This window comes from Strigops habroptila, chromosome 21 (assembly GCF_004027225.2).
Source record: "Strigops habroptila isolate Jane chromosome 21, bStrHab1.2.pri, whole genome shotgun sequence".
NCBI lineage: Eukaryota > Metazoa > Chordata > Aves > Psittaciformes > Psittacidae > Strigops > Strigops habroptila.
The window spans coordinates 3,091,307-3,115,771 of NC_044297.2; positions in this window are offsets into that span (position 1 = coordinate 3,091,307).

Sequence of the window (24,465 nt, forward strand, 5' to 3'; positions counted from 1 at the left end):
GCTCCAGGACCACAGCAACTCCCTGGTGCCCCCCTAACCCCTGCATCAGGGATGAACTTTCCCCTTCAGACGAACTCCTGTCGGCCCGTTCCTGCATGACCCCCTCCCCACCTCGCAGACCCCCTGTGGGCAGCATAAAAGTGACCTGTGCGCACAGATTGCTCCAACACCCTCCTACAGAGCCCAGCGAGATCAAAGCCCGCGCCGGGAATCAAAGCATGTGACGGGCAGGTGTCCGTCCCCCTCGACAGAGCCACGATTAATCACAGGGTCTATCCCACAAGGAGATCAAACCGGGCCTCCCGCGGCTGTTGGTTAAAGCCTGCCTTCAAGTTACCCTAATTACAGCTTTCCCTTCGCCTCCCCCCTGGCTGACTGCTGTCCCATGACCGCCCCTTTCACTCCTTAAAACAAAGGCTGCAGTGAGCAGCTCGGGGCAGCCGGAGCTGCTGGCCCCAGCCCTGCTCCGCCATCCCTTTCTTCTAGAGCTGCCGCAAAGCCACAACCTGGCAGGGGAGCCTTTCCCGCGGGATTTGCCTTCCATGAAGTTTTGGGTGCGTTTGTTCCAGTTCTGCAGCTACCCATTCATTTTCCCTCCTCCTAAACAAGGAGAATTGGCTAAAAAGCATCTCGAGTATTTGCACACATTGGGCTCGCAGCAGTAGTGGGACCCGGAGGAACCCCCTCGTGCTAAAGGCTCCTCTTGATCCCCCTTCCCGAGGTTCTCCTCTTGCAGTGACATCAATAGTGGCATTTTGATGAGAAGGCAAAGGAAATGCTTCTCTCCAGCAACGCTTTGCTTTGATGTGTTTCAGGGTTGCATAAAAGCAGGCCAGGAGAGAATCAAACTGTTTCTGTAACCAAAAACTGGAGGGGGGAGGGGGTTAAATGCACATTTTAGACATGTCACATGAAGAAGGAGTTTCAAGGTTTTTCTGTTCCCCTTGAATGTGCGCATTATTTCACTCACACAGGGGGGAGGATAAAAGAAAGAGGAAAAAATCACAGCGTTTCACTGAGGAGCCGCTTGCAGTTGGGAAATCAATCATTCCCATGGCAAAAATGCTCCTGCTGCAGCCAGGGCTCATCCCTGCCTCACCCCATGGCTTGTCCCCATGGGGGGACCCTCACTGATGCCTTTGGAGCAGCCTGGCTGGAGGGATGGGTGTCCCCTTGCCGGTGCAGCCCGGGGTGCTCAGCGGTGGGTCACTGTCCCAGGGAGCTGCCCTTTGCTTTTGAACTTGGTTTGGAGTTGGGCCGGTTGACAAACGGGCTGTCAGTGCTGGTGTGATTGATGGCAGCACTGCGGGGCAGGACGAGGGCTTCAATCGCCGACACAGGTTGACTCTGGCAGCGGGACAAACCACCTTCCCTGCGCCCTCTCTCCCTGCTCACAGGCGATCACTCAAACCCCTGCCCCAAACCTGACCTTTATTTTTCCAGAGGAGCCTTGCTAAAAGCCACGTTTCTTCCCCAAACCAGAGGAATCTCAGCGACATCCAGGCTCTTCCCAGCTCCCACCATAAGCATCGTCCCACCCTGCCCAGTGCTCCCTGCCAGGGACTGGGGCTCCGTCACCAAATCCCTGCAAAGCTCCTTGGAAGTCTGTGCAGTTGGCCTCCTCTCTGAAAGAAAAGCTGGAAAACCCAGCCAGGAGCATGGTGCAGGTTCCTTCAGCCTCGCACGCACGCACAAAGCCTAATGCAATGTTGTTCTGGTCTTGGCCTTACATTATTAATAATAATAACTGTAAAATTTTGTTACCCACCACACACAGATTGAAGTAGCCAGATAAAGGTCTGTGAGCTCCACAACCTGCTGCTGGGGAGAGATGCTTATCTAAATAAGGTGGGTTTTCTTTTAAAACCCAAGATAATAATGATAATGCTAATAATAATCATAGTAATAATACCTCTTTTTAGCCTGCTTCAAGATCCAGATCTTATCCTAAACAAGAAAATAATTCTAAGCCCTGGAGAACGCTTTGAAAATTAATATTGATTATTAGGAATAATAGTCCTACTAGGAATGGCATCTCACTGTCTAGGGAAAGGATTCCTCCAGGGCCAGGTAATAATCACAATCATATTTAGTATCTGCACTGCACTTTCTATCCTCAAAGCAGATTAACCTCTTCTGTACTAGCTCCATTAATCAGCACCGGGCTCGCATGGATGCAGGTGAGCAGCTGAGCCTGGAAACCTCTCCCACCCCTCATGCCCCAGCATAGGGGGTCTCCAGAGCCCTACAGTGGTCCCCAGGAGCTGGTGGCACCTTGTGTCCCTCCATCCATCCCCTCGGCCCCCTCCCCTGCTGCAGCTCCGGCTGTGCCAGGTTCTCCGGGACCACACAATGTGCATGACGTGCCATTTAACACAACACAATGAAATATTGAAAAGGCTTTCAAAACCTCAACATGTTGAGGCAGAAATCTATGGAAGATGTTTAATACTAATTCTATTAGGCATCTGAGTTAATGAATCACAACTGTAAGAAATCATGATAATCCAGAAGGCATTAGTGACAGATTAGCTTCAAAGCTACCATAAAAGTGCCATAATGCTTACCTAGTGGCATGATTAATACCAGCAATACATAATGGCATTAGGAGGGATGGAGCTGCGCCGCAGCGGTCTGACAGCCCCTTTGCTCTGGCCATCACCCCACAGCGCTCATCCAGCCCCATGCACCATGTCCAGCAAAGGGCACCAGGCCCATGCTGGTCCTGGCACTACCATGGCCCAAATCACAGGGTTATTTGCCCAAAGGAATAAGCCCCAGGTGTTGCCCACAGACTTTCTGTCTTCTCCATCACAATAGCAGGGTGGGAGGTGGGTGCTGCAGGTGGCTGTGCTCAGGCAGTGATGGGGGCAGAGGCTATAAATGGGGGCTCAGCACCACCATCACCAGCATTACTGCTGCTCCAGGGCAGGGCTGGAGGGGTTCTGAGGGGTAGGGCTGCAATAACAACGTGCAGTGATGGAGGGTGCTTGCAGGTCCTGTGCTGTAGGTGGTTGAGCTGTTTCTTCCTTCACGATGCTCACAGCTGAGTCTTCAGCAACCCCTCCTGCTGTCTCCTACCCAGACCCAGGGCTTGGCCAAAACAAAGCTGATCTCCACTGAGGACCACATCAGGAGAGCTTGGAGTGTTGCTTGCACTTGCTGGCTGATGGAGGTCCAGCCAAGCGTGCCCTCCCTGGCTGGGCGCTGGCAGCCACCGCGATCCTGAGTGTCAGCAGAAACGTAAGTGGAACAAGTTGCTATTGAATGAAACTAGACGTCTCATTATGGCTTTTCAGGATTGTTTTCCTACATCTTTATTGCCCAGGTTTGCTTAATTCTAGAGTGGATGCCTGCCAAATTGTCTATCAAATTACCTACTGGCAAGTAAACTGAGATTAGTTCACTTGAGTGCGGCCCTCTTCTATTTGACTTATAGCCAAGCAAAATATGGGTTTAATCAAGGGAGAAATTGGACATGATGTTTCAATGAAAGATAGCAGGGTACTATCTGTTCCGCGGAAATAGGGCAAGACACAAGCCGGAAGCAAGGAGCAGAGGAGCGTTGGCCAGTGCAGCACCACAGGAATCAACTGAGGGTGATTGCTCTGGCGCTGTGTGAGTGGTTTGAGGATGCTGATAAACTCATGCCTTGCCCACAAAACTGCTTGGCTGTGCCCTCTTGTGTCCTTGGTGGGGTGGAGATCATGCAGTGGCCTTGGTTGTGCTCCCCAACTGCTCACCACCCACTATTGTGTGCCCTTTGGAGAGTCTCATGATGTTGTGTCATTCAAGCGGTGTCCTGTGCACATCTATCTCCCAGCAAAAACCCTCCTGCCCCAGAAGGAAGTGGCTCAGGGAGCAAATGCTGTTGCTAGTGCAGTGCTTGTTAATGCTGGTGTGTGAGGTGGGGCTCACCCCAGGTCTCCTGCAGGTAGAGCAGGTTCTCAGTTCAGTTGAACTTGCACCGACTCCATCCCAGCTCTTTTGATTTATGGTGTTTGAGGAGGTGAAGGAAACTATTTCACCCACTACCTGTAGACCTGGAGCCCCTGGCAGCGTGGGAAGCCAGAAGGAAGATGAAGCTGCAGAGGTCTGTGAGGAGCAAGCACAGGCAAGCGTTTGGTGCTTGCTCACGTCGTCTGCGGCTCACGTGTAAAACCTCTTTGTGCTTCCCTTTGTGCCTCCTCTTGGGAATACAAAGCATCTCAGTAGATGGGCTGGGGGTGAGACATGGGGATGCTTCTATACCCCAAAAGTTGCAGAGTTTTCCATCCTTCACATCTCATTGTGCCGGGTCCCTGGGCAGGTAGTGCCCACAGCTCAGGGGTGGTTATCACAACCCCTGTGATGTGTGGTGTCATTTTAAATCCCCAGCTCCTGGCATCACAGGAATGTGGGTGCATTCCTCTTCTCTGTGGGTTTTTTTTTCTTCCTCCCCTCTTTCATTTTAAGCTGTTCCCAGCCCTCACTGAGGTGAGCTCAAAAATTTGACTCCTGAAGGCTAAAAACTGGAAGGTAAATAAAAATCACCCCAAAGTTAATTATACACTTAACAAGTCATGATTTTTCTAAGCCCGTCTCATTCCTTGTGGGGGTCTGACTCATGATTCTGAGCACTTGCAGTTGGCGATAATATCTTGCTGTAATTTGAATTAAACCACTTGTAGCAGTGCTCTGTTCTCTAATTTCATTTAGGCCCAGTGGGTGTCCTGTCTTCCTGGAATTTGTTGGCTATCTAATGAGAAGCAGCCCGGCAAACCCAGTTAATGAATAAAGTCAGGGGGTGAGAAAGGGGTGGGTGGAAGTGGGCTGTGAGAGGGGACCATGGGGACCAAGGGAGGGGTTTTTAGGGCCATTGACATGGGCTCTTGTGTATCAGGTGCTGTGTGAGCTGCATCCCTGCGGCCAACCCATCTGTGTCCCCCTGGTCCCTCTAGCAACCTCTTGACCCAGCACTGAACTCAGGCTCAGCCTGGAGCTCATCCGTCCCACCCCTTGGGCTCTGGAGGTGTGGTTGATCCTTGCCATCTGCCCAAATTTTCCCTATGAAAGGAGGATGTTTGCCCTTTTGGGCAGCCCTATGGCCAGGCAGAGCTGCTGCATGTCGTGGGGGGCCGCAGGTATGTGCCAGTGCCTGAGGTCACCACCAAACCCAAGTGTGCAGGATGGTGCCTGGTCCCTTGCTGCCCTGCACCAGGCTGTGTGATGCTGTGAGATGCTGGGGGGGTGTCAGATGTGCTCCATGTGCTTGCAGGTTACGAGCTTCACTCGAAGCTGGACGTGCAGCCTAGCAATGAATTGGTTCCTCCTTTGCCAAAATAAAAAGCCCACAGTGTTTCCAGTGGGGGGTTTTCCACGGCCTCCTCTATCCTCTCTTTGGAAGATCCACTTCCACCAGACATTTGCCAATGGTTCCTGGGCAGGGAATGTGTGCCCGAAGCCTTAGGTCCATCCTGGGCTGCCCATGTCCTGCCTTGCCTTGGCCAACCATTGTTGTCATCAATGCAAGTGGGGCAGGAGCATCAAACCCACTGATGAGGAAGCAGCCTGGTGCAGTGCTGCGGACCCGGTGCTGCTTGTGGATACCTTGGGAGAAAGAAAAGGGAGATGATAATGGCATAAGGAGATGATGTTATCCCTTTGCTGGGGGGAGGAATTAACAAGGAAAAGGAGGAAAACTGTTTGTGTTTTTATATATTAAAAAGAACAAGAGGAAAAAAGAGATTTCCAGAGTGGTGCGAGTTGCTGAGTTGAACTACAGAGGCTGGGGTCGAATGATTAACAACCCCCCCGTGCTTCTGCATCGCTGTCATTACTCACTCCAAACCTGAGGCTTCTCAGTTACATACCCCGGCACAGCCTGACCATTTTTTCCATTGACTGAAAACACATTCTGACTGAAAACAAACTTTGGATCCCCAAGGCTTGGCACGCCGCAGGTCCTTCACCATGTTTAATCAACGGGAAGCTAAACACTTTCAATCTGTGATGGCTCATTTGGAGAGGGAGCTTTGGGCCCTCGGTAGGTGCCAGATATAATAACTCTCCCCTTTTCTTTTTCTGAGGCCTACTTTTATAATTTTGCTATTTTTCAATGTCAGACCCATCTTTTGAAGAAATTTTATTGGATTTCCTGCTAGACTTCAGCGAGGATTTTTCTTTCTTTGGCAGGAATATCAAGCAGAAGAGGGGGAAAAACTCAATCATAATCTTGGAACGAGGATTATTATTAGTTAGGATTTCTTTGTCTGTTTGCACAAACACATTAAGGGCCCTTCGGGTCAGTGGGCCCCTGGCTCTTGTGAACCAGCCCCTGGTGCTGGTCCCTGCTGTCTGTCTGTCCATCTTGGAGCAGGGCTGGCAGTGCTGGGGCAGGCAGGGCACGGTAAGGGTAGGCTGTGGGAGGCTTTTCTCCCATTAGCCAGGGTGTTTCTAAAACCTTTCCCAGATTTCTTCTGTCTTTGGCTAATCCTTCATCTCCTCAGGAAGCGGAAGAGAAGCGAGTCCAGAGGACAGGTCTCTGATGCTGGCTGTGCTCTGCCATGGTTCTTCATGGAAGTGGGTGTTCAAGGGACACCCCACTTGCCTTGTGCCCCTGAGTTGGGACCAAACACATGTGCTGGGTGCTGGCTGATGCCCCTGTCTGCACACAGAGGGGCCACAGGGATGCAAGGGGACTCTGTGCCCACCAAGCTCCAAGCAGGAGCTCCTGGGTGTCTGGGAGCAGGAGGTCTGTGCTGGCCAACACTGGTTTTCCAAGGGGAAAACCTCCAGCAGCAGGCTGGGTGAAGTGCAGGGGATCCGCAGGGATGTGCTTGCTTCTTCCTGCATCTCCCTAGTTTATAAAGACCTCTGGTGCCTGCATTTCTTTGCATCCATCCCTTGTCCATCCTGGTCTTGGGATTCAAAGCTGGCCTGACTTTCAACCTGGATCCTGCGCCGCAAACCCCTATCCCTGAGCTTCACATGAGGGTTTCAACACCCAACTCCTGCTCCTGCCTCTTCCCAAAGAAAGCAAGGAGCAGAGCTCCTGCCCTCTTAGCAGAGCAGCTTTTGCTGTCTCAAGGTTTTCCAGGGGCTCTCAAGGCTTTTCCTCCTTTTTCTCTGTCAGTGTTTGAGGTTAAGAAGCATGCTACAGTATTCAATAAATCGCTTCGCATGGCATACGCCAAAACAAGAAAATGTAATTCAGATTAAAGTCACCCTCTGGCTAAAATGATAGTTTATTAAATAAACTGCAGCGCTGCCAATCAACTCTGCTGGCAAGCAATCCTTTGACATTAATCTTTTTTTGATGTGATTTAGGGTACACCTGGGCCTTTGTAGAGTATCTCCCATAATTTCTTTCCCATCTCTCTGGATCAAGCTGCTGTGCTTGGCTCCGTTGACAAATTCCCCAAGTAATCCCTCAAAAGATTGGAGAAATGCTCCAAATGCTCCATTAAATTTATTTTCCGTGCTTTAAGAGCCCCAAAACTATGTCCAATAAATAAGTGTTCACTGTGATTTATTGAAATGCTGCTCTGATTTAGAGTTATAGGCAGGGAGAAATATGTCACCCTTGGGAACTGGAAGACCAGCCTCACAAGCGAGACCAGATGTGCTGGTGCAGGATGGAGGGGAGCACAGCCAGGCTGGGGGGGGCTCCAGAGCCTGGACCCCGCTCCCAAACTCCAGCCCAAAAGGTCCCTGGTCAAGTTGTCTTGCCTGGAAAATTTATTGTGGCTGTAGTTATTGGGGGAACCATCAAAAGGGTAATTCTGGCCCTTGTTTTTGCACAGGCCTTTTGATAAATATGATACTTAGAAATATGCCTCCCACAAGACAGGAAAGCCATCGAGTTAAAATTAAGTAATCTGTCAGTAAACTTGCTGGAGTCGAGGCCAAAATGAAACCTATGAAAGCAAGAGGGGGAGAAAGGGAGCCTGTGCTCTGTGTCAGCCCAACCACGGCTGAAGGGCTGCCCGTCGTGTCATCCTTGCTTCATTCCTGGCAGTGTTCAAGGCCAGGTTGGACAGAGCCTTGGGTGACATGGTCTAGCGTGAGGTGTCCCTGCCCATGGCAGGGGATTGGAACTAGATGATTTTAAGGTCCTTTCCAACCCAAACCATTCTATGATCCTGGTTAAAAGTGAGGACTTGTTTTCAAAGGGGCTCTGTTTGGGTGATGGGCTGCTCTGGTTGCTTCAAGGACTCCCTGCTCCATGCCTATGGAGCACCACGCTGCCAGCATCCATCCATCATGGATGCATCTGCAGTGCTCTTGGGTACCTCTGCCCCTGTACCCCTCTCCTTGGGCAGCAACATCTGCCTGCACTTGCCCACCTTAGGGTTCATCCTTTGGAACATCCCAACCAGGTTCTTGCCTCAAATCCCCCCGCAAACCATCCCGAATCCTGGGGTGTTGGACCCTGCATCGCTCCCACTGGCCTGGCCACAGTTCAAAGCGAGGTGTGCTGCACCACCTGTGTTTACACTGCGTGAGCTGTGCTTTGCTCTAATAAAACCATTTAATACACTCATAACTCTCTTGGCAAGGGCTGTGCTGATGGGGAGCGGAGCCGGCTGACGGCAGCCCGATGGACACGATAACTCCGGAGCAGGGCTGCTCCGAGCAGGAGGCAACATGAAAATCCAGTCTGGAGCTCCAGCGTTGTGGGGAGGTAGAGAACTCCTCTGATGTGCAGCCAAGCTCCCCAGGCAGGGAGGGCACAGGGAAGCAGCAAGAGTGCACACCAGCTACCACTTCGTAAGGATTCCCACCCGGAGAGCCTGTGGCTCTGCTGTGGAGAACCAGGAGCAGGGAAGCGGGAGCCAGCTCTCCCATGTTTGCTCCTGACACTGCTTGGGTGCCCACCCGCAGCCCCCAGTGCTCAGCAGGATGGGGAGAGCGTTTGGGTATCCCTGCCCCAAAATCAGCATCTTACCCAGCATGAGGGATGCAGCTCCTGGGGAAAGCCCTGCTGGGGGTGCATGCTTCAATTGGCCAAACCAAAGGTGGTGCCTAAGACTGATGAGGAGAGTGACCTGAACCTAGCCTAGCACCCAAAATACCTCTCTGACACCCCCCAGTTTGAATTGGAAGAACCATTCAAACTCAGGTCTTCCAGTTCTAACCCAGTCTGATAAGCAAAGGACGGGGGGGGTGCTTTCAGGCAGCTCAGCCCCACAGCAAACAGGGGAAGGATTTTATACAAGCCTGAAAGATTGTTGGTGCTGCAGAGAGGGCAGGGAGAGGGATGAAGGGGTTTATGGGGGTGATGGGATCATATCTAGGGTCTGGATCAGGCTGTGGTGTGGGCAGAAGGGAAGGTAAACCAAGGGGGTGAGCAGGGAGAAGGAGGAAGGAAAAGAGCGAGGAGGCATGTGTGTGACTGGTAAGAGAAACAGGATTCATGGTAATTTCCTGCCAGATGCCTGAGCTCCTCCAGCACGCAGACGTTTCACATGCGAAATATCAAAGCGTTCCCAGGAACAAATGTACTTCCTGCAGCTCCTCAGATCTGCCTCCATGCCAGGGAGCGCAGGGACACCGGGAAGAGCAGCATTCCCACTGCCAAGCCCCTGGACTGGGGTGTCATGGGGGTATATGGGCATCACCCCCTGTTTCTGCTGTGGCAGGCATTCCCTGTGAAACGTTATCCTGGGTTTTTGGGAAGCGCTGCTTGCGCCTCCCCGAGCGCTTGTACACATATTGGTCCTGACAGCTTGAATTAATACGTCAGGGTGTCTGATCCGTGCTGGCGACGGGCCTTTGACCCTATCAGCACAGTGCTGCTCTGGCTGAACGTCTCCCAGCCTCAAATTGATTTGGAGTTTTATAAACATCCTGACGTCGGGGCTGGGAAGAGAGGGAAGGGGAATAGAAAAGCCCTCGCCACCGAGAAGCAGCCGCGCTGCATGCCGAGATGGGGCAATGGGGTAGACACAGGCTCCATCTCACCACCTTAAAGGCAATGCCTCTCAGCTGGTTTTGGACTTCTTTGCAATTCCTTTTAATGCCTTACAGAGTTGGTTCAAAATCCCACTATATATAACCTCCCCCTACCTATGAACTTGATTTGATGCTGGGTTTCAAGCTCTTTTCAATGCTGTGCTCATAGGGAAGTGGGGAGGTTCGTTTGATTTAACATTTTTAGCATGGTTTAAGAGCTCCAAGGTGATCCCAGCGCTCTCCAAGCAGAGGTCCCTGCCAGGCACCACCATAACTTGCTCCTCACACCCTTTCTGAGGCATTTTGAACCTTGCAGCAAATCTGCCTCGCTGCTGTTCGTGTATCTTGGTGCTAATGAACACGTGAGCTTTGCAGGTAGGAGAGAAACTCATGCAAAGGACCCAAATAATCATAAATCAATATTTAACTGTGCATTGTTTATTATTCTCTATTTATTGTCTATTGGCCTGAGAAGTTAATATTGACTCGGTCAGAAAAAAATGTCAGTAACTGCAGACCTTGAAGGTTGGGGAGGATGGATTCTGATTAACCCCCCCCGGTTGCTGGTATGTGAGTTGGGGCAGAACTGGCGCTGCAGCAGGCTGGTGGCAGCTCTCTAATGGGAGAAGGTGCAGGTAGGGAGGTGCTGGTTGGGCTTTGGCCATGCCAGGGCCTAGGGATCCTCTTTGGCCATGGAAAATTGTTGCTTTTGGCCTTTTTTGCCTGTTTTGGGGATGCAGAAGACCTTCCCCACATGAGGTGCTTTTGCCCCTCTTCTTCCTCAGCCTTGTGTGGATCTGTGCAGGACAAGGACATCACCCATCACGCTGGGAGGGTGTCCCCAAGCTTGCAGCCATCCCACAGAGCCTTTAGTGTGCAATGGGCAACCAAATTGGTGGAATAGAGAGTGAAAACATCACTTCTTCCCTGCAGCACCTCAGTCTGCTCCTTCCCCACTCACCCCTCCTCGTCTCCCTGCTTTTGGTACGTGTGTGCCCGCGCCACCCCGGCACCGGTTATCCCTGTGCCAGATTTCCTCCGGCTCTCGCGGCGATGGGATCACAACAAAGCGAGGCGACTTCAAACGCGTCCCAGCCTGTTTCCTATTCAGCCCGTCAAGCACAGCTCCAGCCGGGAGCTGGCAGGGGAGGCATCGCCGTCGCACTGCGATGGTTGGGGGGCAAAGCAACCCGGGGAGGAGCAAACCCCCCTGCAGGGAAGGCATTTGAGCTGGATTTGGCTGCTTTGGTGCTGTTCCCCCGCTGTGCCTTTATTTCAGCTCTCCAGGCCAAGCCTTTCAGAAGGCACAGCGGGGTGGAGGAGGATGGGTTTTGGGGAGGGATCCTTGGCATTCCCCACCCATTTCATGCCCCTTTGAGGTTTCTCAGGCAGGAACCCCCAGTCGCTGGCCACCATGGGAAGCCTTGGCTTGGCCACAGGCAGATTTCATCAGCTCTAATGGGAAAAGCAGCAGCTCCCCGTGGGCTCAGGTCCATCATGGCTGTGGAGCCCCAATCCCTGGGCTGACCCTGGCACAAAGCAGAGCAGTGGCCCTGGCAAAGCCTCCTGTGTTCGGCCGGCCATAGGACCGAGCAGCCCTGGGAAGGGGGGGGACCCATCCTTGGGGACCGCGGTGTCACTCCTGGAGCCTGCCTGCTCCCTGTCACGTCTGTCACTTCTCATTAGCACCCGTCAGCCGAGTAACACGACTTGACTGATGTAATCGGGGCCAACACCAGCGGAGAGGATCTTCAGAAACCTCACACCATGCAGCTTCCCAGCCCACCAGCTCTTTAGTGGAAGCTGTGTTTGGAAGTGCCTGGCACAGCGGAAAAGGAGTGTTGAGACACCCCGGGCTCCCCTCTGAAAACAAGGGTCTTGATCCAACCAAGAGCTCCTCAACGGGGCTGGGCTCAGCCTGCTTGAATTGGAGGGGAATCAAGGTGCAGGCAAAGCCCTGGGGATGCCCATTTGGTGATGCCAGCGTGGCGGGTACCGGCAGAGCCCTGTGTGCTCTTTGAAACACCCAGCCTACAGGTACCCGCCGGCTGTAGCTCGCACCACGCTCTTGCTCCCGCCTGTTTGGCCTCGGCAGTGCCTGACGCACTGTCTGCCGGTGCTGCGGCGGGACACACACACAGAGGTGGATGCAAAGGGATTTGGGGTGTTTCTAGCTGCGAGGTGGGGAGAGCACCCGTCCCTCGCACCCTTCTGCAACCCTGTGCCACGGCGCTGGGCCAGGTCTTGGGCAACTCCTAAATGGCTTCAGCAGGAGTTTGTTGGAATGAGGAGTAAAGGCAACAGGGTCTGGGCTGGGACTCATGAATGTAAAGGGCACCCTCCAGTTGTGCTGGGCACCATGGCCAAGGGCTTCCCACTGCCCCCAGGCTGGCAAAGGTGTGGAGACAGGCTGTGGGGATGGACCTGGGGGTAGGAGAAGAAGGAAAACCAGGGATTTTGGATCACCTGAGAGTTTCTGTGGTGTGGGGAATAGCAGCACTGAGGTCTCACCTCTCCCCTGCTACCTGCCATGCAGCCTGGCAACTGCGCTCCCCTCCAGCTGCAACAAACCCCAGTACATTCAATCCCACATAAAACAACATTGTCTTGGTTATTCCAAGGAAATTCCAGCCCCCCCTACATGGGAAATCATTATTTAAGCTCTCCTTCTCCATCCCCATATGGCAGAGGGATGGGGATGGTGCTGGGGTGATGCAGGGTGTCCAGCACTCCGATAAGGGTACACAGAGAGGTGGTGGTACCTGCCTGTCTCTCATCAGCAGGCACATGGGAGCAAAGAGCAAGGGTGGGGTGGTGGGGGCAGCACTGCCATTGACCCCCATTCCTTCTGGATCAATGAATGTGGCAGGTTTTGGTGGGTTATTTGCCGAAAGTACTTTCTCACTGCAAGTGTCATATGTAATGAGCAAGAACATCCGGCACTTCGAGGAAATCAATACCTCTGCAGTTGTAAATAGCCCGGGAAATCGATGGGGAATGTAAAATGTATTTCATCCATTTTCACTTTTAACATCTCTTTGTAATAAAAATGCTATTTTAATAAATGGAAATGGGGAGATTCACTGCTGGGCCACGGCAGTGCTGGATTTTTGTCACCCACCAGCACCATTCCTTGAGTCCAAACCACCCTGACAAGGCTGAACCGCTTCACCTCATCCTCTGTCCCTCTTGCTCTGAGTCAAAGCCATCCCATCACTCTGCTGGCTCCAGAGCAGCTCCCAGTGCAAACTCATGGGTGCAATTCTCACTGTGTAAAGCCTCTGAGTTACCAGACTGCCTCCTAATCCCTTGAAGCAGGTATTTAACGCCGTGCACTGACGTGTAGGTGTCGGGCCCATGGTGCAGGCTGAGGTTATGCTGTCATCAGCTTTTCCCTTCCTTTCCATGTGGTTCCTGACCCCACAGACAAGGTGCGCCATGGGGCGAATGGCCCTAAACTACATTCTCACCACCAAAGGACAGAAAACAGCCCCTCGCTGTACCTTGGGCAGCTCTGGAAGTTGAATCTTAACCTATTTGTAATTACTGTGCGGTAGCCGCTTGTTAATTACAACATAAAACCTCTCCCCATGCGAGAGATGGATTTATGGATGAAATTCCCTGATCAAGATTCACAGCAGACCCAGGATGGAATGTGGGGGTAGCAGGGAATATTTCTTAATTTTCTTTTTTGGTAATTATTTCTCTCTGTTTTAATATGGGCTGACCTTGGAGAATGTGAAAGGAAAACAGGAACACCGAGCACTTGCTTTCGGAGGAGTCTTTCCTGTTGGTGCTAGCCATGGGGACCTGCTGGTTGAGACACTGGTTGCCCACACAGGACCGAGCCACCAAAATTCTTTTGGAGCACCATAAAATCTTCCCTTATTTCCCAAGCAGCCAAAGCTTTGGGAAAGCAGCGTGTGCAGGGCAGCACCTGGCTGCATGGGGCAGGACAGCGAGGGCTGCGCTGCAGTAGTGAGGCTGGATTTAGGAGGGTGGGAAGAACTAATTCCTGTGAGGCAGCCAACCTGCTGGCATTTGCCACCATGGGTTTTGCATCTTCCCACTGGCATTTCACCGCAGGGCTTGGAGCAGATGCTGCCTGGTCTGAGCTGGTGCAGCCGTTCCTGCAGTCCAGCTCCTGTTTGCCCAGATAATAGTTGGTTATTGGGCGGTTTCAAGTGTTTAACCTCTTATAACATGCTTAACTGGGTTTCTCTGTTCACAGAGCACCAGCAAATGCTGGTTTGGATGGGAGGAGAAGAGCTCGCTTTGCCTGGGAACGCCGTGCTGCCGGTGCCCGCCGAGCCTCACCCTTCCCGGGAGAGGGCACAGACGTGTCCAGGCAGGGTCCCAGACATTCCTGGGAGACATACACCTGAGCTCTGGGAGTTCCCAAGGCAATTAGCATCTCTGTGCTAACCGTGGGTTTCTCCTCTGTCTAGGCAACTCCTTCATCAAGGTGTGGATCTGCTTTTGTCTCTGCGCAAGCAGTGCATCTCACGGAGTTTAATTAGAAGCTTGGCATGGCGTGTGCAGTCACAACAGAAATGCTTTGTACAGCGATCACCACCAGCTAGGTCAGTAATCCCCGGGTGCTTCCTCCCCTTGGGATACCTCCAGTATGTGCTGCTTTCCCCACTCTGTGCTATCACGGTGAGGTTTTGCTGGTGTTATGGCCACATTCAGAGCACTTAGTGCCAGGATGCAGCCCCAGGACATGACACCGCTCTGAGCACCATCCCAGCCCCTTCACTGGGCACTGGCTGAGTGATGCAGCGGCTCATCCCTGTCACCATCAAGCCAGTGGCAGCTGGCAGAGACACTTTTAATGTCTGTAAGAGCAGCCTGGAAGTCAGCACAGAGATAATTACAAGGCAGTGCACCTCTGTGCCCTGTGACTAAGGCACGATGTAGAGCAAAGGTAGGAACAAACCACCAGAAGAGCAAATAAATAAAGAAGGCAGCCTTAATAATGGGGTAATTACCTAGCTTAAGTACACAATCATCTAGCATTTTGCTAAACTTTATGACACATGATGACAAGTTAATAAATGAGATGTCTTACCAGCAGTAAAACAGCTGTTACCAGCCACCTTGTATGTCTGGGTAGCCCAGAGCAAAAAAACCCACCAAGCCAAATGAAAAGAAACTGGTTATTTCTGTTTGTCGAAATAGCCCAGGTAATAAATCACCATTAATGATGCTGTCATTTATCAAAGGGAAAGCTCTTGTTGCAAAAGCCTTTGAAGTCATGGCACCTATAATTTCCTACCTATAAAAGGTACCTTTGTGTGTGTGTCATACCTGGAGCCGGCGGCAGCCGGGAGGTGCCAGGAGTTCATCGCCGCCCCATGCCCTGTCTCATGAGCATGGTGAAGTGGGGGGGCTGCCCCAGGCTGGGCTCCACAGGCCACCACGGAGCCCCACATCTGGCAGGGATCAATTTGTGATGGTTTCAAGGTGGTTTTCCTCTCCTCCCTACAGCTAATAGCTTGTTTACCCAGGAATATTTAGGTGGTTAATTCATGTTAATTAACAGGGATCTCATGTGGTTAAAATAATCAACTTGACATTCGCAATGGCAGGAGCAGCCAGGAGCAGGACTCAGAATTACCGGTGTAGCGAAGCCCCTCGCTGCTGAGGCTGAGCAGGCAGAGGTCAGCCCTTGCTGAGCCTCAACAGAGGAGCCTGGGTCTCCCTGCTCCCCCAGCCATCATTATGGTGATGTGATTATTCAGCATCTTCATCTGCCGTTGTGTGCTGGAGAAACACACAGCAGCATGCACCTCATCCCTGCCCCAGCCCTTCGCTACGCAACCACAGTGCGATGGGAACAAGTCAGGGTGACAATTACAAACACAGGCCCTGAAGAGGAGCAGTCGGGCTGTCATTGGAGATTAAGTCCTCTGTCACCAGAGAACGGGAGGTACCAAGCACTCGAGCTAAGGGAACATCTCCCTTTATACGTGAGAAAGCAGCAGGTTTGTGTAGCCGCTGGGAAGAGCGGTAGCAAGAGATGAGATCGCGTGGGTCAGACACATAGGATCACTGTGGAGCTGGTGGCCGTGGGGACCTGATGGGCACAGCGGGCCTCTGCCCAGCCCTGAGCATGCAGAGAGGTCGTGCAGAGCAGAGCAGCCTCACTCCATCCCTTTGCAGAGGGGACATTATGTTTAATGGGAGAGATCTCACAGCACGGCCATAACACCCCAAGCACATCCCCTAAGTGAAGGGCTCCGCATGCAACAGGGAGGCATCTGCTCCCCGGAGCATCCCTCTATTCAGGAGGAATGTGTTTCTTTTCTGGAGACTTAAGGAGGGTTTTTTTTCTTCCTTCTTGACTATTAAATGAGGCAGCTCCTACGTAGCTTTGTCATTTTTCTCCTGCTGAAGACACTTTCTCTTTTCTTCTCATCTGAGCGGCAGGCACCTCACCCGCCTCATAAGCTTCTGCTACAAGAAGTCTTCACCTGTCACCTCTTCCCAACTGACTTAAGAAAACAGGATAGGAAAGCTATAAATAATTAAGAGCCATCCAACACAGGTGCAGTGACTAAATATCAAACCTGCCTGAGCATCACCAACGCTCCCTTGATAGCCAAGGGGAAACTAACCTAGTTTGGAAGGAGGAGGAGAAGAGACGCAGGAACCACGTGCTAAAACTGTGGCCAAACTGGTTCCAGTTCCCACTGAGGACTCCTGACCATGGACTAACCCACTCACACTGGCGAGCGCAGCTGGCCAAAGGTTGGTATCATCCAAATAGAGCTGGACAAAGCATCCCAAGGGAGTACAAGAGCAGCTTCAGTGCCCACTGCATGCGGCCTACGCTTACCCCCTTGTATTTCTGGGGAGAGAGGAACCTCTTGCATTTCTATTGCTTCTCCCTATTAACATGCATGATTTACTGATCAAATCCTACAGCCGTCTTGGAGCTTGTAAGACGTTAACATCAAAGCCATGGAAGGGAGGGAATGGCAAGTGCTGGAGAAAGATGTCACATTAGTGTCTGGCTCTCCGAGAGCTTCTGCATTTTAAACCTTGTTCGTCAAGACTTCGACTTCATCACCCTGCTTTGTGGGGAGGGAAAAGATGCCACATACAAAGAACTTGACTCCTGCACAGGAGAGGTTTTGGGGGCCAGGGCCATCTCGGGACAATGGGGATGGTCCTGCCTGGAGAGAGCTGCAGCCAGGGCAGGATCTTCCACGTTGAAGGATGTAAATCCTGGTGTCATCAGGGCATAACAAGGCTGATGAGGGTGAGATAGAAACTTCCCCTTTGGACACTTGGGTAATTGTTCGTGAGGGCGTCAGTTCAGCAGAGCATGATTAAATTCCCAAGTGAGCAACCAGGGAGATAATTAACTTTTGGAACAACTTACCTGTGAGACGGAGTATCCATCACTCAAGGTCTTTACGGAGCAACCGATACCCTGCCGAAAGCTCCTGGAGGTGACCCTGCAGCCCAACTGCTGGGAAATATCCTCCTGGGGTTGGAAAACGCTGATTTACCTGAATCTAAACAATCTGCAGGAATCCTCCTGGCTCCAACTCGCAACAGAAGAGAGGCAAGCTGCATAGTGTGCTGTCAGCCTGCCCAGGCCTGGGGACAACAGGGTCACCGCGAGCCATGCGCTGGGCACGCTCTGGCTTCTCGGGGCTGCTGGATGCTCCGGCACCAGGCTACCAGGGAAGAGGCATTTCAGCTCTCCCACTGCTCAAACTTCCTGCACTCAGGCCTGATTATTATTGCTTTATTAAAGTTTGATTTTTGCCCCATTTGGGGATGAAATAACATCCATTTTTGCAAGCTCTACCACTGGGAATTGCTGCATTGTCTCCTGCCACCTCTGAATGCCAGAACCTGGAGGCAGCAAGGATAGGTGGGATCTGTCTCCCTATATATGCCAAGCAAAGAACCAACAAATATCTTCCCTGGGAAGAACTGCCCATGTTCACCTATGTCTCAATGCAGAAGGGAAGCAGAGGGACAGGAAGACGCTGAGCACCTGGAAAGTGTTTCAGGGGCTTTCCCTGCATGGAACAGAGCAAAAGATCCCAGCCATCCCATGCTGTGTTGTGCTGGGATCCCCCCGATCCCCCCCCCCGCCCTTCCCGTGGGGGCTGCAGGAATCTCTCTGGACACCCATTAGCCAAAGGAGCTGCTTTTATTTGGGCTCCGTGGCACAGTCCCAGGTTGATTTATGACCTGAGAGCCTTTGATGTGGGCCCCTGATAAGCATCAGGAATATTTTCGTTTCATGACAATGTCAGGCAGTGAGCTGGGGCTGGAGGGGGTTTATGGGCAGCGATGTTTCCTGCAGCTCTTGAGCCAGCAGCCACATTCCTAGGGAAGGCCAGCCATTAACAGAGAACCATAAACCCCCCTCTGGAAGGCTTTATAAACAGAGGGAAGCTTCTCCTTTAAGGGACAGGATCAGGAGTATTTCCATTTCAATCAGGGGCATCTCTGGAACAAGACCACAGCAGAATTTGTCAGGGGATTAGCTCAGGAAAAGAGGGAGTGCAGGATTTTTCCCTTTAGCACTCACTCGCCTGTTATTCCAAATTAGGCTGTTGGTGTTCAGCTTGGAGGAGGGTAATGAAAACCAGAAGGGAGCTGCAGAGAGAGCCTGCCTGGGGGCAGGGGACAGGGATGGGGTGCTGGAGGAGTTCAGGCAGGCGCAGAGCATCCCGATCCTCAAGCAGAGGATGCTGGGATGGTCCAGGATGCAAAGAGTACATGGCATTGCATGGCACTGCTCTGCTGGGACCAAACCTGATGGCACCTCGGGTAGATGCAGCACCTCTTGCAGCCCTTCCCATTGCGGTCCCGGCTGTATCCTGCCGCAGCCGCCTCTGCTCACTGTCAACTGCTGCCCTGTGATTTATTAGAGGTTTATGCTCCGGTCTGTAACACAAACCCACCGAGTGCTTTTCTCTTCCTTCTGGTAATTAAAGCCCCAGCACCGAGCACACACCTGGTATAAACAGCTATAAAAAATACATGGTTTAAGTGCTGGGAATGCAGCCCGGCGCTGGGTGCCCATCCAAGAGGAGGCAAAAGCAGCTTCCCTGGTGTGTGGGGGGGGACATGGCCAGATCAGGCCTTATACAGGCTCCAAAGCTACATTGCAGTATTCCCAGGGGTTTTTTGGGGATGCATTTTAGAGCAGGAATAGGAATCTCTTCCTCACCCAGACATCTCAGGGAGCTTTTCTTCGCTAAGGGCCTAATTCCAGGGCTGAGCTGCCAGCTTTAAAGACAAATGATTAATGCCCAACAGGTTTGAACTGCCCAGGGGTTGGGAGATTTATATACCAATGGCTTTCCCGAACTTTACTGAAATACCAGGGGATGGAGGTAGCAGGAATACTTAAAGCACGTGTCATTTGGAGGCAACAAGAGCCCTGAGGAGCCTCCGTGGGGATGGAGAGGAAGCACTGGGGCTGGCCAAAGCCCTTCGGTGAGGTAGTGGGAGAGGAGGAGAGCAGCATCCAGGGATGAAGGTTGCCCTCATTTTGGGTCCCAACTCTTCCCTGTGCTGGCTGGGAAAAGGGAAGGGGTTTCCGTCAGACAGTGTTTATTGCTGCTGGTGAAGGCACAGGAAGGGAGACCCAAAGGCTGCTTATGGCTTGGAGCAACATTCCCAGAAATAGAGCATCTAGCGAAGGTTAAAGGCTGCAGGAAGAGCTGTGCTGCTTTTCTTTATGGGAGATGTCTCAGCCCCGGGCACAGCCTCGGCATGGGGCTCCCTGCTAAGGGAGCAGCACCACCACATCCCAACCAGAATGGGACCGGGCTCCATCCCTCCATCCCCTGCTCAGGAGGCTCTTGCAGAACCTCACTCTCCTGATGATTTTAAGCTTTCTTCTCATTTCCAGCCTAAATCTTCTTCATGGCTAATTTATCCCCTTTGTCCTTGTGCCAACATTGTTCTTAAAGTTAAACAGCTCATGCCCCTGCCTGGTGTTTACCCCCTATGTGTTTATAAAGACGATCATTTCCCTGCTCAGCTTGGGGATAAACAAGCTGAACTCAGCTGGGATTTGGTTGCTCTTCCCCTGGTGCTGCATCCTACCAGCCAGCCTGGTCCTGGACCCTGTCCCCACATCCCCCAGGACCCCCAGTCCCCATCCCTCCAGCTATGACAGCAAGGAGGGAGAGGTTTGGGGTGGGAAGGACACCCACAGAGGGCTCTGTGCTGATTCCTGCCAGCGCCGGAGTGAGCACCAGCGCAAAGACCAAGGTGAGATGGAGATGGGACAATGGGACGCTCCGTGCTCGGAGCATGGGAAGTTTCTGGGCCTCCCCAGCAAGCAGCATGGCAGGACAAACAGGTTTGGTGGGTGGCGTGGAAGACAAAAAGGGAAGGTTTGCCGCAGCATACCAGTGCTCACATAAGGAAGTCCCAGCCCAGCGCTGCGAAGGAGCAGGCATGGGACGATCCCTTTGCTGTTTCCCCACAGGAGATGTCCCCACTGACATGGCTTTATGCAAGGTGGTTTTGCAGGGCTTCCCATGATGCCCAGGCACAGGAGCAGGACAAGGAGGGAACAGAGCTCCCGGCCCAGCCTTCTCTACCTCGGTCTGTATTTCACAGGAGAGCAGGTACCCATCTGCCGTGTCACAGTGGAGAACCAAGAACTCAAAGCAATTTTAAATGAACTTTCAAAATGATGAACAAAGAGCCCTTGCCCATGTTATACAGCAAATAAATCACACCAAAATGATAGTTGTAATTCCCAAAAGTACACAGAGAATTGATTTTCCAATGACATTTATCATGATAAACCAGTGCAGCAGCATACAGGCACATCTTAAGTTGCAGCTGGTTGACTCCCTCCCATTTATCACCCATCCCATCTTCACCAGCCACATTTGCACAGTTGCACAAGTGATTATTGCTCCTAAGGACAACAGTCCTGAGGCTGGTTTCAGCTCAGCCGGCGCCAAAGCTGGGGCTGGGTTTGCCTCTTGGCCCACGCTGACTCAAGCTGGAGGCGCGGGTATAGGGCGAAGAGGTGGTTTAATGGGTCACCCAGCACTGTGCCCGCACAGGCAGGCTCCCGAGCCATGGAAATAGTTTCCATGGGTGGACACAAAGCACCTCTGGATTGCAGATTGAGTCTGGGATGGTTTAAGCCATTCTCCAGCCTGGGCTATAGAGAAATCTCCCAGGACGAAGAGCATGGAGCAGCCGAGCTGAACACAGGGTAAGGGGCTGGGGGGGATCCTGCTCCACCAGGGGGAAGGAGCAGGGATGTGCTGAGGAACAGCCTTGATTTGGCTTTGGATCTCACCCAGGAAACTCCCCTGATTCCTGTGCTGCTGGGGCAGGACGGACAGGGAGCATTGGCCCCGAGCATCCCAAAACCTTTCCCAAAACCTAAGGAGATTGTCCCAGACAGCGAATCCAGCTCCATAAGGATAACCTTGCTTTCAGTCGCCAGTCAGATTTGTAGCTGAGCTGCGGCTGTGCTGGTGTACGTGTCTCCCTTTGTCAGAGCCTCGCCAGCCTCCTCCGCTCGCCTTTATTTGTCTTGCTGCTGTTGCAGCGAAAATGTATTGGCTTTGCAGTTAGTGATTACACGTCATCACATACCCAATTTATAACACCATACCCCAAAGAACAGCTGTAATAAAGCCAGGCCAGGAAACAGCAATGTTATAAACCAGAGCAGTCAGCGCAGAGGTCCCTGCATGTGTGCAGGGAGGAAAACACTCTCGATGCTGGTGTGGGGAGCTCTGTGGGGAGAAGGGGAATGTGTATGCCAGGGAGGGGGGCTGCGTCCCATAGGGATATGGATGGGGGGATCAGGGGTGTTGAGTCCCAAAGCAGCTGCCTGGGGTGCTGCAGCCTGGGCAGGAGGTTTTTGGGGGGTTGCAGCACCAGGTCTGGTTGGGGCAGCTGCTTCTGGATGGGGGGACACAGCTTTGCATCCAACCAGACCCAAAGCCAGGCACAGAGTCAGGGTTTCCACGGTCTTAGTCCTGCTCAGCCCCTTCTCTCCAAGGGGAGGAAGGGTGATGGGGGGGTGTTATCTCCAAAAACTTTGATTCCCTCTCCCCGCCTTTCCATGAAGCCCCCTAGGCCCGGAGCTATTGTGCCATGAGATGCTCTCTAAGAAGGTTTACCCAAACCAACTCTTTATCTTCTATTATTCATGGGCCCAGGAGACACAACCCCTCGCAGCAGGATGGGCTAATCACCAGCAGCGATAGAGGAGCCCATCCCGATAGCAGCAGGGCTGATAAACCAGCAGCAGCAGGAGCAACTGCAGAGATCACCTTGCCTCATTATCAGAAAGGTTTTGTTTAATAACCCAGGGTAATAAAATGCACCTCTGGAGGGCTTTGCCCAGATAAAGGAATGTAAATCGGTGATAAAGTGGGTTTGAATTTAGCTACTACAAAGAGTATGTGAAAGCCCATTGTTCCACGAGCCTCTGCTCATGACCTTGGCCATGTCTGGGGCTGGTGCTGCTCCTGCACCCCAGGGTGGCTGGAGGGAGGGATTGGCCTCTCAAATGGAATTGGGGGGTCCCATTGGTGATGGCAGCAGGGCCATCATCTTCCAGCATGATGTGGTTTTCCAAAGACAGCAGAGCTTTGGCAAAGGGCTGGGGGAAAGTCCATGTGCCCTAAAACTTGGAGCACCCGCATCCTTGAAGCACTGGAGATGGGCCCATGCAGCCCAGCAGAGCAGGGCCTCATCCTGTGCCCAAAGTCCAGAGCCCAGCAGCTCACTGTATACTGCTGTTAAAGGAAAAAAGGAGAGAACAGCACCACAAAGACGTCTGGTCCTGGGTTGTGTAGGTAGTTTAGAAGCTGATGTTATGCAAATGCGTTGGCTTCAAAAGCTAATCACTTTGAAAGGTCAAAACTCACGTTCATAATCGGACTAAACAAAAAGCTAATTAGAGGCCTTTTGTGTGCCTAAATGAGGCCAGAGAATTCCCCCTGCTCCCGGGGGCGAGGGATGCTCGGGAGGGCTCTTGGCAGGATTATTTCTTCCACGAGGTATTTACTAGTAAAACCTTCTTGCGGAATGAATGGAAATAATGATACAGAAATGGCACCAGACCCGGAGTATGTATTAGTGTAACATTAAACTGCCATTACGGGCTCAAGCATGAATTCAAGAGGGAGGCCAGAGCTGGAGCTTGATGCTCTGAGCCAGGCGGCTCTTGGGGTGCAGCTGACACCCACCACGTCCACCCCGGGCCATGGGATGGATGCTGCCCATGGGACATTCGAGGGCATGATGCTCCATCCCCACTTCCCCAGCACCATCTCAGCATCACCAGTCTGCACCCGCTGCAGGTTCACCTCCTTGGCTCTATTGGTGCACAACCACACCAGCACCATCACCAACCCTGCAGGACTCTCATCCAAAGCCCATTTTGATGCTTCCCCAGGAGCAGCCCTTGGACTCACCCCGGCTGTCAGCGGCACCATCATTCCAGCTGGTCTGGAGCACTGGATTCCTGTTGCCAAGATATGGATTTGGTTTTAATAACAGTTAGTGCAAACATCGTAAATTTAGTGCTGCTAGAGAGAGTTTTTGAGAATGTCCAACTCTGGCTATAATTTTTCACTCGCACCAGCTGTTTGTGCTCTGCTCATACCTGACATGCTGCTTTGAAATAGCAATCACTGTATTTATAAGAAGGGAAGGACTCATAAATATGTCAGGAGTGGAATATACAACGCCATATTTCACCATTTTCTATTTTAAAATGGTGAGTTATGGCTACAGAAATGTGGTCCCATTAAAGGTGATATGATGTATTTTGTGTCTTGTTCAGGAGCCCATCCATCACCGAGACAATAAAGAAAACCGCACTTACTTTTTTTCCCTGTCGTCTGTAATTTATGATGCCCAAAAAGCTGTAACCTTTTGGCAGGCTTTGCAGAAACTGCTGCACTGTTAGCAACTAAATAACCTTTTATAAGGTTTTAAATGTGTTGCTACAGTCTCAATGCACTTGCTGTATCGATCCAGAAGATCCTGCAAAAAAGGGGAAAGGAACATGATCTATAACAGGATCAATAACAGTATATAGATTGTTGAAAGATGCTTCTAATGATTTTTGCCAGCCATCATCTTTCAATGTGCTGCTCCCCATCTTTTAGGCTTCAGTCTTTGCTCAAATTAATTAACCTTGCTCAGCCCCTCAGTGTTCCAGACATGGACTTGGGAGGACTGCAATGTATTTTCAGCGTGCAGCTTGGCTGGAAAGGGTGGGAATGATGACACCAGGCAGGGATCAGCCCCCCAAAACCAACGTGCAACTGGGAAGGATGGGAAGGAACAGGGTGTGTGGAAGAAGCCCTCCCTCTGCCAGCTCCCACTGGCTTCCTCGCTTTGTCATTTATGTTTTCCTCCCCAAAGCAGCCACCAAATCATTATTAACGTTATAAAAAAAAGGAGAGGGCAAGTTATTAAATGTAAAATATGTGGAGTCCTCCTCGAACTCACTGCGTAGTTCATAAATATGATGGCTTAATTTCATCT